The sequence below is a fragment of the Heterodontus francisci genome, chromosome 1 (genome assembly GCF_036365525.1).
Source record: "Heterodontus francisci isolate sHetFra1 chromosome 1, sHetFra1.hap1, whole genome shotgun sequence".
Taxonomy (NCBI): domain Eukaryota; kingdom Metazoa; phylum Chordata; class Chondrichthyes; order Heterodontiformes; family Heterodontidae; genus Heterodontus; species Heterodontus francisci.
This window is the reverse complement of record NC_090371.1, coordinates 110,460,539-110,473,295: the sequence shown is the minus strand read 5'-3', so window position 1 is coordinate 110,473,295 and position 12,757 is coordinate 110,460,539. Positions and strand designations below refer to the sequence as shown.

Here is a 12,757-nt window from a genome sequence, read left to right as displayed (position 1 = left end):
CTGTTAAGAAATGTGACCTTTTTGCCCTGTTTCATGCCATTAAACGAATGCAGAGAACCAGTCTTGGGCCAACATCCTGTGCCCAAAGTGCGCCTGAAAAAAATCTGATGGCGAGTCAAACACCCTGACGTTAAGCTTCTTTAAGCCCAATTTCAGGCCACCCAGTTGGGGTGCACATTTTGTGCACAATGCCCTTTTTGGGCCTGAAAATGGACCAAAAGAAATTCCGCCTCCCTGTGCAATATGAACTGTTAGCAATTTGCTATGTCTCTCTCTAACAGTCCAAAGCATAACAACCTACCTTAGAATTTTTACAATAAAATTGACAAATTATTTTCTGTAATCAGATTTTTAAAATGTCTTTTAGAAAAACATGGGCGGCACAGTGGCGCAGTGGTTAGCACTGCAGCCTCACAGCTCCAGGGACCCGGGTTCAATTCTGGGTACTGCCTGTGCGGAGTTTGCAAGTTCTCCCTGTGACCGCGTGGGTTTTCTCCGGGTGCTCCGGTTTCCTCCCACAGCCAAAGACTTGCAGGTGATAAGTAAATTGGCCGTTGTAAAACATGGGCGGCGGAGTGGTTAGCACTGCAGCCTCACAGCTCCAGGGACCCGGGTTCGATTCTGGGTACTGCCTGTGTGGAGTTTGCAAGTTCTCCCTGTGACCGCGTGGGTTTTCTCCAGGTGCTCCGGTTTCCTCCCACCGCCAAAGACTTGCAGGTGATAGGTAAATTGGCCGTTGTAAATTGTCCCTAGTGTAGGTATATGATAGGGAATATGGGATTACTGTAGGGTTAGTATAAATGGGTGGTTCTTGGTCGGCACAGACTCGGTGGGCCGAAGGGCCTGTTTCAGTGCTGTATCTCTAAATAAAAAAAAATAAAAATAAAAATTGGCATATGTAAATTTGTATGTTTGAATGTACATGTATCCAAAACTGCTGAACTATTGCTTAGCAGCTGATTGTTTTAAGAATACGAAGCTCAGCAAGCATCTTCACTTAAGCTTAATATTGGGCTGGAATCTGATGAATCCACAGCGCATTCCATTATTATGGTGTAGAAATTCCAGAAAATTTAACGGCGTGAGTGATTTATGCCATTATCTACTATGCGGCATGATTTGCTGGGAGCTTTCCAGTGCTCCACGGAGACCCTTGCCAAAAAAATGGAACAGCTAAATATCATAGCTCCAAACCGCACTCCCCCAAGTTGGTGGAATGGGCAGGCATGTGGCAGATGAAGTTCAATGCAGGGATATGTGAAGTGATTCAGTTTGGTTAGGACTGTTTTCCTTGGAAAAGAGAAGGCTGAGAGGAGATTTGAGAGACATATTCAAAATCATGAGGGGTCTGGACAGAGTAGAGAAACTGTTCCCACTTGTGAAAGGATCGAGAACGAGAGGGCACAGATTTAAAGTAATTGGTAAAAGAAGCAAAAGTGACATAAGGAGAAACTTTTTCACACTGCCTGAGAACGTGGTGGAGGCAGGTTCAATTGAAGCATTCAAAAGGGAATTACAGTTATGTGAGAAAGAAGAATGTGCAGGGTTATGGGGAGAAAACAGGAATGGTACTAAGTGAATTGCTTTTTTGGAGAGCCAGTACAGACATGATGGGCTGAATAGCCTCCTGCACTGTAACAATTGAGGTACAAAGCAGCAGAAATTATTTATCTCAGACTGGACTAAGTTGCCAGAAACTTGCCTTATACTACCATCTGAATGTAACTTTGTTTTAGATATAATTAGGATCACAAATCCTGTATTGTGAATGTGGTTCCAAGTGATCACAAAGTGCCTATTTATATCTTATTAAACTCCAAGTAGTAAATGACCATTGCAAACAAGAGAGAGTTCAGCCACCTCCAATTGACGTTCAACGGCACTACCTTCATTGAAACCCCCTCCATCAACATCCCAGGGGGTCACCATGAACAGAAACTTAACTGGGCCAGCTGCATGAATACTGCGGTGACCAGAGCAGTTCTGAGGCTGTGTATTCTGCAGTGAGTCACTCACCTCTGGACTGTTCAAAACCTTTCCACCATCTACAAGGCAAACGTCATGAGTGTGATGGAATACTCCCCACTTGTCTGGATGAGTGCAGCCAACAACACTCCAGAAGCTTGGCTATCCAGGACAAAGCAGCCAACGTGATTGGCACTCCCTCCACTACCAGTGCACTGTAGCAGCAGTGTGTACCATCTGCAAGATGCACTGCAGCAACTCGCCAAGCCTCCTTTGACAGCATCTTTCAAACTCACGACCTCTACCACCTAGAAGGACCAGGCAGCAAACGCATGGGAACACCACCACCTGCAAGTTCCCCTCCAGGTCACACACCATCCTGACTTGGAACTATATCGCCGTTCCTTCACTGTCACTGGGGCAAAGTTATGGAAGCCCTGACATTGTGCCTACGCCATAAGGACTGCAGCAGCTCAAGAAGGCAGCTCACCACAACCTTCCCAAGGGCAATTTGGGTGGGCAATAAATGCTGGCTTTGCCAGCGATGCCCACATCCCATGAATAAATAGAACAAAATAGCATTGGGATTACAGTTTGCATGAGCAATTTAAGACTCAAAGAATTTGGATTCGCTATCGTTTGTACAAGCCCAGTGGGAAGGAGGTTAGAGTCACTGTTCCCTCTAATAAACTAACCAGACAGATATTAAAAATAGTCCTTCAGCAAAACAGCGCTCTGTAATTTTAGTTGGTGCTTGTTACTGTCTGCCAGTTCAACCTTCAAACATCAATTTTAAGCACTTAAAATGGATTTTTATTTTGGCAATTGGTGCGTACCACTCCCGATATGGCCCTATGTTTGTTGTGTCATATTTTAATTAAATTCCAGTAAATTATGATGTAAATTCCACTGGAATATCAGAAAACACAACTGTCTAACCTATGGCTGGAGCCAGTGCTTCAGAAGCCGGAGGCCTTCTGAGTGGGACGAGCAGTGCCCCAAGCCACTCTGGCATGGCCTTGCCATGTGTGCAGCAGTAAGTTCCAAAGTGGCCAGACCATGATGTCAAATAACTGTTCCAGCAGATTTGATGCACAAATTCCAAACTTGGACCACGTAAATCCACTCAAAGTAAATCCACTTGTCAGTCACCAAAGAATATGCATGCAGCTGCAAGAGGGAACCTCCGCTTGTGTTACTTAAAGTCCAAGCGCCCAGCTTGCGAGTAAGGTGATTGAGACCAAGTCCTGCTATTGCAAGATTTGTGGAAGCACTGTGGAGTATTTTTGGAGGCATTGTGGTGAATTGCTGGATTTGATAGGGAGCATTGTTGCAACCTCACAGGGAGAGCAAAGGATTTGGTGGCCTGCAGTTGCAATGCCTCTGAATCTGCAACGTGACTGAGATGGTGCAGGGGCTGCAGAGGGGGAAGCTCTGCACGATGCCCTCTGCCAAGTTGAAGCTGGACAGTGACAGGAGGCTGTCTGATAGGCCTGCCAGTGCACCCATCATCTCCATGTATCCTCATCGGTATTCTCTGTATGCTGACCCATTGGAGTCATCACCTGAGTCCTCTGTAGCAGAATTTGTCTGCGGCCAGTTCCTCTGGTGAGTCCTCTGGCACATGAACCATCATTTACCACGGCCTGGCCACAGCCCACTCATGCTCGGTAACTCGACACATCCAGATCTCAACTCTATTCTAACCTCCAAGAGCAGTGCAGTGCTAATATCTTAGCTGGTGGCTGCAAGTATAACATCAAGTATCGGGTCCTCTTCATCAATGCTATGCTGTTGCTCTTTCTCTTGCTCCTGGGGCTGGGAAGGGACCAGTTCTTGGGTGCTTGAAAGCAAAAAAATAAAAAAGGGAAGGTGGGGTGGGGGGGATGTGAGGTGGTGGTGGCAGCTTGAGTTTTGAAAGTAAGAGGTCCAGGATCTCACCATCAGCAGCTTGCACATCCTGCCATATAGCAGGATGGGGGTGAGGAGAGAGTTGAGAAGGTGAATAAGGCAGGAACATACTAACTTCCTCAATATTCTCGGTGATGCCAGATGCCATGGGCTCTATTGCAGTTGGCCTCATGAGGCCAGAAACCATCTCTTCCAAAGGGCTTGAGATGCAGGCGCAGTTGTCTCCCACTGGTTCTGCTCTGCTCCTAGCTGTTATGGACCAACTTGTGCTGGAAGATAGATGGGACCGAATGTCTTTGATTGTGTAGGGCATTCTTTGAGAGATGTGCCTGCCGTAGCTGAATAGCTGGAAGTATGTAGAAGCAGCGAAAGCTGAGTGTGCGACTGGCATCATTGGAGTATCTGTGAGGTTGAGCTTGAGTATCTGGATGTTAGGCCTGAGTCTTTGATAGTTATAGTTTGATGCTGGGTGAGTGATGGAGCTGTGGTGCATTAAGTATCATGAGAGGTTGGCGGTTCAGTGGGCTGGCGATGTCCTTTGAAGATGCATTCACTAGCTTGGCCACATGTGTGAGGTCATTGAACTTTTGCGGTACTGCTCCCAGCTCCTCAGCTAGACTCCAGGGCAGTTGACCTCCTTAATTACCTGCTCCTATTTCCTTCTGAGTGTTTGCCCTGAGGGCCTCTTGGTCTCCCACGGTAGCATAATCTCTGTCCTCCTGTTGGCCTCCATCACTAAGGCCTCCAGCGTGACATCTGTGAACCTAGGAGCCGCCTTCTATGGCATGTCATGGGTGTATTTTGTGGGGCTGGAGGGGCTCCCAGTACCGGGCCAAAAAGACGGGGGGAAGTTCTGCCTCAGCCATATGGAGCCCCTGCGCCCCCGCCCCCCTCCAAGTGTGATTCTATGGTGTCCAGCAATTAACAGCAAAGTGCCGGATTTCCATCCCTTTAAAGACAGGGATCCCGTCTGCAAGAGTTGCCAGCCAATCAGAGGGCCGGCAGCTCAGTAGTATCAGCAGGGCCAACTGGAGCAGTGGCCACTGCCGGTACGGCACCAGGCCTTAGATTCAGGCTCAGCGCTGGAGACCGGGTGGTGGGTTGTTTGCTGGCGGGGACCCTCCATGGGCCACAGATTGCCCCAGAGGAGGGCCCCCTCCTCCCCACTGGCTTGTTGCCAGCGGCGGGTGGAAGAAGCCCTAAAGTGCTGTTAATAGGCCTCTTAAGGACCTCTATGGACCTCTGGGCAGGAAGGCTGTGTTAGACCTGTTCCATCTCCGACAAAATTGTGGTGCGATGGAAAGGTGACAGGCACTCCACCCTCTGCCTCCTGTGGTAATTCTATGGGCCCCCCATCCCCTCGGCCACCTTGCCTATCTCTGGGGGGGCCCATAAAATTCAGCCCCATTTCTGCAGATCCCTCTTGCAGCCTGTGTCAGTATAGGCAATCAGAAGCAGCTCACTTCCTCTGAGTATGTCTTCCCTTTAAGAGGGGCCGACTGCCTTTAAGAGGAGGAGGCTGGCCGCACCATGTGATATCAGTGCACACTGCTAGGCCCCTTGCTGAATACTCAAGCAGCCAGCAGCTTGGGCCCCACTTGAGTCAACGCGATCAAGTAAACGAGGAGGTAGCACCAAGTTTGCGTGCTACCTTCCTCAAGACGAATGGGCATGGTCAGGTTGCGAAATGTGAACCTCCTGCTCAACAATGGGCCTTAACAAATTTTTTGCCTGTTAGTTCTATTATTTGTGACAGAATAAAAGAATACTAGAAATGTCACTTCATCTTTAATTCTCTAGTCTTGCATTTGGCTAACCGTAAACCTTCTTTGAGGTAGGAATATAGATTTCTTTATCTGGGAATGATAGCATAATGGTGTGTTACTGGACTAGTAACCCAGAGGCTTGGACTAATGCTCCGGAGACATAAGTAAAAATCTCACCATGACAGTTGGTGGAATTTAAATTCAACTCATTAATTTTTTTAAAAAAGCTAGTCTTGGTAATGATGATCATGAAACTTGAAACTATCAGATTGTCACAAAAACCCATTTTGTTCATTGACTTCCTTTAGCGAAGGAAATCTGCCGACCTTACCTGGTCTGGCCGACATATGAATCCAGACCCAGAGCAAAGTGGTTGACTCTTCACTGCTCTCTGAAATAGCCTAGCAAGTCATTTAGTTGTATCAGACCGCTACAGAATAGTCATCGACCCAGGCACCGGAACCAACAAAGACACACCCTGCAAGGTCATCCTCACTGACATCTGGTGACTTGTGCCAAAATTGGGAAGACCGTTCCACGGACTAGTCAAACAACATCGTCATACTGAATCATACCTTACAGAAAATGCCCCAGACTCCTCCATCACCACGAGCAGGACAGGCCCACCAGAGGTGGTGGCACAGTGATATACAGTAAGGAGGGAGTGGTCCCATGAAGTCCTCAACACTGACTCTGGACCCCATGAGGTCTCATGGCATCAGGTGAAACATCGGCAAGGAAAACCCCTTATCATTACCACCCTCCCTCAGCTGATCAATCAGTACTCCTCCATGTTGAACACCACTTGGAAGAAGCACTGAGGATAGCAAGGGCACAGAATGCACTCTGTTCAATGTTCATCGAGAGGCTCAGTAGCACCACTACTGACCAAGCTGGCCAAGTCCTGAAGGACATATGTCTGCCAGACTTTGCCTGCGGCAGGCAAAGAGAGAACCAAAACCTACTTGACCTCAACCTCACGAAAGACCTGTTGCAGATGCATCTGTCCATGACAGTATTGCAATATTGGTAGGAGTGATGTCCCCCACACAATCCTTGTGGAGACGCAGTCTCGTCTTCACACTGAGAACACCCGCCATCGTATTGTGTGGCAGTACCACTGTGCTAAATGGGATAGATTAAGAACAGATCTAGCAGCTCAAAACTGGGCTTCCATGAGACTCTGTGGGCCATCAGCAGCAACAGACTTGTATTTACAATGTGTAACCTTAATAGCATGGCATATCCTTCATGCTACCATTACCATCAAACCAGGGTATCAATTGTTTTTCAGACTGAAGGATGGGATATAGTGGGGTTCCCCAGGGGTCAGTGTTGGGACCCCTGCTTGTCTTGATATATATTAATCACCTAGACTTGGGTTTAGAGGGCATAATTTCAAAATGTGCAGATGGCACATAACTTGGGGCTGTTGTAAGCTGTGAGGAAGATAGTGATAAACTTCAGGAGGCAATTAGCAAAAGAAGCAACAGCGAAATGAGAAAAAACCTTTTTATACAGTGAGTGGTTCGGATCTGGAATGCACTACCTGAGAGTGTGGTGGAGGCAGATTCAATCGAGGCTTTCAAAAGAGAACTGGATAATTATCCGAAGAGAAAAAATTTGCAGTGTTATAAGGAAAAGGCAGGGGAGTGGGACTAGGTGAGTCGCTCTTGCAGAGAGCCGGCACAGATACCACAGGTAAAATGGCCTTCCTCTGTAGTGTAATCATGCTATGATTCTAACCCTGGTTCAATGAGGAGTGCAGTAGACTGCACCAGATGCAGCACCAAGCATACCTAAAATGAAGTGTCAACCTGGTGAAGCCACAAGACAGGACTACTTGCATGCCAAACAGCAGAAGCAGCATTAAGTAGAGCTAAGCAATCCCACAACCAATGGATAAGATCAAAGCTCTGCAGTCTTGCCACATACAGTCATGAATGGTGGTGGACAATTAAGCAATTAATCAGAGGAGGAGGTTTTACAAACATCCCCATCTTCAATGGTGGGGCAGTCCAGCAGGTGACTGCAAAAGACAAGGCTGAAGCATTTGCAACCATATTCAGCCAGAAATGTTGAGTGGATGGTCCAGCTCTGCCTCCTCCTGAGGTCCCCAGCATCACAGATGCCAGTCTTTAGCCAATTCAATTCACTTCACGTGACATCAAGAAATGGCTGAAGGTTCTGAATACTGCAAAAGCTAAAGGATCTGATAAAATCCAGCTGTAGTACCAAAGATTTGTGCTGCAGAACTAGCCGCATCCCTAGGCAAGCTGTTCCAGTCAGCTACAACACTGGAATCTACACAACAATGTAGAAAATTGCCCAGGACAAATTACTGCCCCATCAGTCTATTCTCAATCATCAGCAAAGCAATGGAAGGTGTCATTGATTGCGGCATTAACTCAGCAACAACCTGCTCACAGATGCTCAGTATGGGTTCCACCAGGGCCATCCGGCTCAAGACATCAATACAGCCTTGGTCCAAACATGGACAAAAGAGCTGAATTCCAGAGATGAGCTGAGAGTGATTGCCCTTGACCATAAGGCAGCATTTGCCTGAGTGGCATCAAGGATTCCTAGCCAAATTGAAGTCCGTGGGAATCGGGGGAGGGTGGGGGGGAAACTCTCCATTGGCTATAGTCGTAACCTAGGAATATGGTTGTGATTGTTGGAGGCCAATCATCTCAGCTCCAGGACATCGCTGCAGGAGTTCTTCAGGGTAGCGTCCTAGGCCCAACCATCTTCAGCAACTTCATCAATGACCTCCTTTCCACCATAAGGTCAGAAGTGGGGATGTTCAGTGATCATTGCACGGTGTTGAGTACCATTCACGATGACTCAGATACTGAGACAGTCCATGCCAACATGCAGCACAACCTGGACTACATCCAGGCTTGAGCTGGTAAGTGACAAATAACATTTTGCCACACAAGTGCCAAGTAATGACCATCTCAAACAAGAGAGAATGTCACCATCTCCCCTTGATGTTCAACAGCCTTACCATCGCTGAATCCCCACCATCAACATCCTGTGGGTTACCATTGACCAGAAACCAGCCATATAAATACTGTGGCAACGTGCAGGTCAAAGGCTAAGAATTCTGCGAGTAACTCACTTTTTGACTCCCCAAAATCATCCACCACCGACAAGGTACAAGCCAGGAGTGTGATGGAATACTCCCTACTTGCAGCTCCAATAATACCCAAGAGTTTAACACCATCCAGGACAAAGCAGCCTGCTTGATTTCACCCTATCCACCACCTTAAACATTCCCTCCCTCCACCACTGCTGCACAGTGGCAGCAGTGTGTACGATCTACAAGATGCACTACAACAATTCACCAAGGCTCCTTTGACAGCTCCTTCCAAACTAGCAGTCTCTACCACCTAAAAGGGCAAGGGAAGCAGATGCAGGGAACACTACCATCTGCAGGTTCCCCTCCAAGTCACACACCATCCTAACTTGGAACTGTATTGCTATTGTTTCACTGTTGCTGCGTCAAAATCCTGGAACTCCCTCCCTAACAGCATTGTGGGTGTACCTGCACCACATGGACTGCAGCAGTTCAAGAAGGTGGCTCACTGCCACCACCTCAAGGGGAATTAATGGTAGGGAATAAATGCTGGCCTTGCCAGCAATGCTCACATCCCATGAACGAGGAAAAAGAAGCATATTCGATGTTCGCATAAATTGCTGCCAAGATGATGGAATGGCAGAGGGTCACAAAAGTGCTTAGCATTAGGGCCATTAACACCATCACTATTTTGGAAACAATTATTTACATTTTCATGGATTCTGTTTTGAATAATGCAAAAAATTCTTATTTCCCTGGTATCCATTTGATATAATTAAGTTCTATGTTTATATTGCGCAAAGGTACTTTTATATTTAGCTGGTGATGTTAAGCTGAATCGGATTGATGTTATGAAGGTTAGGTTTTCTGAATACTTATTGAGTTCTGCTCATTGGAGCTCTCCCAATAAATAGCATGTACATTATTGAGACAGAAATGAAGAGTTACTGATGAATTGTAATTGATTTGTACAGAGCTTTGATGGGAGGCAAAGTTCATTTGCATGGGCAGTAATGTGTTAGTAATTAAACCTGTACAAACAGCTGTGTCTCTTTCTACAAAGAATTTGTCCAGATAAAATTATTTAGCTTAGTGTCCCTTTTCATGGTGTACTACATAGGTTTAAATAATTCTATGCAGCATTCTATTTTATTGTGACTGAAATCTATCAATCTCAGTCTTGAAAATTACAATTGACCCAGCATCCACAGCCTTTTGGGGGTGACATTTCCTTTGTGTGATAAAGTGCTTCCTGATTTCACGACTGAATGCCTTTAAGATTGAGTCTTCTTGTGCTGCACTTCTTCGCCTGAAGTAGTTGCTACCCGATTGAATCCCTTTATCACTTCGAACTCCTCAGCTGGATCCCTCCTCAACCATCTCAATTCAAATGTCTGAGCAAAATATATTGAATTTTAGGAACTAGTTTTTGTGTTAGTAAATGGGATTTACTGGAGTACATTCAATTGATACTAATGGTAAAATAACTACAATCTTTTTTCTCTTTGTCAATCCAAAAAAGTTGATTTTAAATACTGATTGCAAGAATGCCACATAAATCTTGGTTTAGGGTCGAGGGAAGTTATCAACAAAACTTCCAAACCCTCAACGAAGGAATTAATTAGAACTGAGCAGTAGAAAGCTCTGGTAGTATTGCTCTATGATGAATACTTCAGTCCTAATCTTTCCAATGTTGATATTTTATATACAACACATTATCAAATTTGCCTCTGAACAACAAATGGTTTTTGTAAATGTTGATGTGTTTGTAAATATGTCGTTCCCTTAATTAATTATCAATTTTAAAAATTTGACGTCCAACATATATTTAAGAGAGCTCGAAATAGAAAATTCAATGTCATAACCAACTATAACTGAACAATTTTTGTAACTTTAGCTGTCACTAGAAATATTTTCTAACATCTACTGTTTTAACCAGTAAGGGCAGCTTTATTTCAATCATTAGCTGATTGTATTTAGGCAACAACATGGTGTACATTTCCCCTGACTTTAGCACACTATAGACTGTTTTGGCAGGTGAAACAGGTAAAACAGACCTGTAATTATCTAAAATATACAACTGTAATTCCTAGTTATGATGCTACAAGTTTCTTGGTGGTTATACCAGTGGGACATGATTCAATGTAAAATGACAGGTTACTTCATGAAGTGAACTATCACTAAGTCATCAGCAAAACAGTACAAATTGAACTTAAGAATATATTAATGACTTCAGGTATAAATGCATCACTTAATTTTCATTGTTTAATCAACCCATTCATCTGCAATAGTTTGTTCCAATCTGTAGTTACTCAGTCACAGAGGTGATAATCTAAGCCTCTAATCTGGCATTAAACCACAGAGTAGGCAAATCTTGATTGCTCCTTTAATTATTAAAAGTTACCCTCTAATCAGAATCAAAGAAATTAAATAGCTGAACAATCTAACATCATTTTATATCTTAAATAGAATTTTGAATTTACTTTTAGTTGCTAATTCTTTCAATTTCAGCACTAATGATAAACAGTGCGCAGTTATGAAACTAAATGAAATGCAAATTTGTTTGAGGGAGAAGCTATAACTCTTAGCCAGTTTTTGCATTGCTTTATATGTAAATACTAGTCAATCTCCCATAGCGTTACACATGGAACGTCAGGGTCAAGTGTAGTTTTCAGGTGAAGCTGTGTTAGAAGGCGGGGATAACTGGACCAAGGCTTGCAGATATAATTCAGTTCTCATTTTAAAGTTATATATTCCGTTCTTATATTTATATTTCCATTATAAATTCCGACATGCGCATTTATATTAGGAACAGTCTATGTAAACTTATTCTGTTGTAATTACACCTTCTGCCAGTGGTGGTGCTGCAGCACACCATTGAGGAGAAGGGAGTAATTACAGCAGAATAAGACAGTTTCCATTATAGATATGGACATAGGAATGCTAATTGAAAAAGTTACAGATGGTGCATACAGTTGCAAGACTTTTAATATAGAGGTAGTCAGATACATACAGGGCATTAATCAAAGAGAAAACCTGGATTAAATATAAAAACAGCAGTATATGCAACCAATATCAGCAAGTTTAACTAGTTACTTCATTGATACTTGCAAATATCTGTATAAGTTATTTGAGCAACATTTTCTCTTAGTTCATGATTTTTAAAAATTTGTTCATGGGATATGGGTGTCGCTGGCTAGTCCAAAATTTATTGTCCATCCCTAATTGCCTTTGAGACGGTGGTGGTGAGCTGCCTTCTTGAACCGCTTCAGTCCTTGGGGTGTAGTTACACCCACAGTGCTGTTAGGAAAGGAGTTTCAGGATTTTGATCCAGTGACAGTGAAGGAACAGCGATATGGAATGGTGTGTGGCTTGGAGGGGAACTTGCAGGTGGTGGTGTTCCCATGTATCTGCTGCCCTTGTCCTTCTAGGTGACAGAGGTCATGTGTTTGGAAGGTGCTGTCGAAGGAGCTTTGGTGCAATGCATCTTGTAGATGGTACGCACTGCTGTCACTGCATCGCTGGTGGATGGGGTGCCAATCATGCGGGCTGTTTGTCCTGGATGGTGTCGAGTTTTTGAGTATTGTTGGAGCTGCACCCATCCAGGCTAGTAGAGAGTATTCCATCACACTTCTGACTTGTGCCTTGTAGATGATGGCATTGGGGAGACAGGAGGTGAACTACTCACCACAGAATTCCCAGTCTCTGACCTGCTCTTGCAGCCACAACATTTATGTGGCTGGTCCAGTTCAGTTTCTGGTTAATGGTGATTTCCAGGATGTTGATAGTGTGGGGATTCAGTGATGAGAATACCATTGAATGCCAAGGGGAAATTGTTTCGATTCTCTCTTGTCTGAGATGGTCATTGCATGGCACTTGTGCGGTATGAATGCTATTTGCCACTTATCAGCCCAGGACTGAATGTTGTCCAGGTCATGCTGCAAATGGACACAAGAACACAAGAAATAGGAACAGAAGTAGACCATATGGTCCATCGAGCCTGTGCTGCCATTCAATATGATCATGGCTTATCTTG

The 12,757-nt window shown here is 44.7% G+C and overlaps 1 protein-coding gene across 6 annotated transcripts in view; it reads left to right on the top strand.

Annotated features, from left to right (window-relative positions):
* Positions 1 to 12,757, top strand: part of fat1a (FAT atypical cadherin 1a) — a 270,014-nt gene that overhangs the window by 195,997 nt on the left and 61,260 nt on the right. The gene's annotated exons all lie outside the window — the stretch shown is intronic.